Genomic DNA, 3217 nt, shown 5'->3' on the forward strand with positions numbered 1-3217 from the left:
GAGATATGCCTTCAATAAGACATTGAAGTTGGAGAGAGCTATTGTATATCTGATTTGAGACTGTGAGCCCAATGTTGGGTAGGGACTGTCTCTATATGTTGCCAATTTGTACTTCCCAAGTGCTTAGTACAGTGCTCTGCACATAGTAAGCGCTCAATAAATATGACTGATTGATTGATTGATTGATTTGAGGAGGTAGGGGGCTCCAGATGAGAGGTAGGATGTGGACGAGGGGTTGAAGGAGAGATATTTGAAATCGAGGTACAGTGAGGTTAGCATTACTACACTTGATCTTAGCCAAAAGGCCGAGAAGCGATTAGCATTAGAGGAGCAGAGTGTGGGGGCTGGGTTGTAGTAAGAGAGTAATGAGGTGAGGTAAGAGGGGGCAAGGTGATTGAGGGTTTTAAAGCCAATAGTGAGGAGTTTCTGTTTGATGTGGTGGTGGATGGGCAACCAGCGGAGGTTCTCGAAGAGGGGGGAAATATGTCCTGAACGTCTTTGTACAAAGATGATCCAGCAGCAGAGTGAAGTATGGATTGAAGTGGGCAAAGACAGGGGGCTGATGAAGTAATCAAGGCAGGATAGGATGACCGGATTACTACATTAGCAGTTTGAGTGGAGAGGAAAGAGTGGATTTTAGCGGTTATGAAGGTGGAACGGACAGGATTTAATGATGGATTGAATAGGTGGGTTAAATGAAATAATAATAATAATTCATTCATTCACTCAATCGTATTTATTGAGCGCTTACTATGTGCAGAGCACTGTACTAAGCGCTTGGGAAGTACAAGTCAGCAACATATAGAGACAGTCCCTACCCAACAACGGGCTCGCAGTCTAGAAATGATGGTATTTGTTAAGCACTTACTATGCACCAAGCACTGTTCTAAGGGCTGGGGGAGATACAAGGTGATCAGATTGTCCCACATGGGGCTCACAGTCTTAATCTCCATTTTACAGATGAAGTAACTGAGGCACAGAGAAGTGAAGTGACTTGCCCAATGTCACAGAGCTGACAAGTGGTAGAGTGGGGATTAGAATCTATGACCTCTGACTCTCAAGCCTGTGCTCTTTCCACTAGGCCATGGCAGGAGTCAAGAATAACACCAGAGGTACGGGCTTCTGAGACAGGAAGGTTGGTGGTGCCGTCTACAGGGATGGAAAAGTGAGGGGGCGGACAGGGTTTGGTTGGGAAGATAAGGAGTCCTGTTTTAGATATGTTAAGCTTGAGGTGATGGGAGGACATCCAAGTAAAGATGTCTTGTAGGCAGAGGAAATGTGAGACTGCAAAGAGGGAGAGAGATAATAATAATAATAATAATAATGGCTTTTGTTAAGTCCTTACTATGTGCCAAGCACTGTTCTAAGCGCTGGGGGGGGATACAAAGTGATCAGGTTGTCCCACGTGGGACTCACGGTCTTAATCCCCATTTTACAGATAAGGGAACTGAGGCTCAGAGAAGTTAAGTGACTTGCCCAAGGTCACAAAGCAGACATGTGGTAGAGCCGGGATTAGAACCCATGACCTCTGACTCCCAAGCCCGGGCTCTTTCCACTGAGCCATGCTGCTTCTCATAATAATGGGATTTGTTAAGCGCTCACTATGTGCCAAGCACTGTTCTAAGTGCTGGGGGGATACAAGGTGATCAGGTTGTCCCATGGGGGGCTCACAGTCTTCATCCCCATTTTACAGATGAGGTAACTGAGGCACAGAGAAGTTAAGTGACTTGCCCAAGGTCACAAAGCAGACATGTGGTGGAGCCAGGAATAGAACCCATGACCTCTGACTCCCAAGCCCAGGCTCTTTCCACTGAGCCATGCTGCTTCTCATAATAATGTGATTTGTTAAGCGCTTACTATGTGCCAAGCCCTGTTCTAAGTGCTGGGGGGATACAAGGTGATCAGGTTGTCCCATGTGGGACTCACAGTCTTAATCCCCATTTTACAGGTGAGGGAACTGAGGCCCAGAGAAGTTAAGTGAGTTGCCCAAAGTCACACAGCTGACAAATGGCAGAGCAGGGATTTGAACCCATGACCTCTGACCCCCAAGCCCGTGCTCTTTCCATTGAGCCACGCTGCTTCTCTAATAGGGCTGGAGATGTAGATTTGGGTATCATCTGCACAGAGGTGTTAGTTAAAGTCAAGGGAGCAAATGTCCTTAGCACAGAGTTTGGCACATAGTGAGCACTTATTAAAAACCACTATTAATAGTAGTAGTACTATTACTACTACGAACGCTACTACTATTGCCAGTGCTAAGTGCTAAGGGTGGTCACTAATAAGATGACATGACCAAGAAAGTGGGGGATTAGTCAGGGAATGTCTCCAGGAGAAAATGACCTTTGGGAGCCTTTGAAGGTGGGAAAGGATGTGGCAAAGCGGAACTGAGAGGGGAGGAAATTCTGGAAAGGGAAAAAGTCATGAGCAATGAGTGGGAAACAGGAGAATTGTGAGCAAGATGCATTTAGGAGGCCAGCTGAGCGTCTTCTCACCCCTCAGCTTTGGGCCTCTCCAGACACACTCTCCTCCTTCTAATAATAATAATAATGGCATCTGTTAAGTGCTTACTATGTGCAAAGCACTGTTCTAAGTGCTGGGGAGGTTACAAGGCAATCAGGTTGTCCCACAGGGGGCTCACAGTCTTAATCCCCATTTTCCAGATGAGGGAACTGAGGCACAGAGAAGTAAAGTGACTTGCCCAAAGTCACCCAGCTGACAATCAGTGGAGCCGGAATTTGAACCCATGACCTCTGACTCCAAAGCCCGTGCTCTTTCCACTGAGCCACGCTGCTTCTAATAAGCAGCTCCTCCTCTACCTCTTCCCCTGATTGCTGACCCAACCTACCTCCCCACACCCCATCTAGAAGTCAGAGGGAGTCAGAAGACCTGGGTTCTAATCCTGGGTCTGCTACTTGTTTGCTGTGTGACCTTGGGCAAGTCACTTAACTTTTCTGTTCCTTAGTCACCTCATCTGTAAAATGGGAATTAAGACGGTGAGCCTATGTGAAACAGGAACTGTGTCCAAACCGATTATTTTGTATGTACCCCAGGGCTTAGTACAGTGCCTGACACATAATAAGTGCTTAACAAATAACATAAAAAAAAAATTAGCTAGCTCCAAGGAGGCACATTGTAAACTCACTGAGGGCAGTGATCTTGTCTATTGTACTCTCCCAATCAATCAATCAATGATATTTATTGAGCGTTTATTGTGTAC

At 46.2% G+C, this 3217-nt stretch overlaps 1 pseudogene; it reads right to left on the reverse strand.

Moving 5' to 3' along the window:
- Positions 1-229: 229 nt before the first annotated feature.
- Positions 230-317, reverse strand: LOC119924018 (annotated as a pseudogene).
- Positions 318-3217: the final 2900 nt, after the last annotated feature.

Source organism: Tachyglossus aculeatus, chromosome 2, assembly GCF_015852505.1.
Source record: "Tachyglossus aculeatus isolate mTacAcu1 chromosome 2, mTacAcu1.pri, whole genome shotgun sequence".
Lineage (NCBI taxonomy): Eukaryota > Metazoa > Chordata > Mammalia > Monotremata > Tachyglossidae > Tachyglossus > Tachyglossus aculeatus.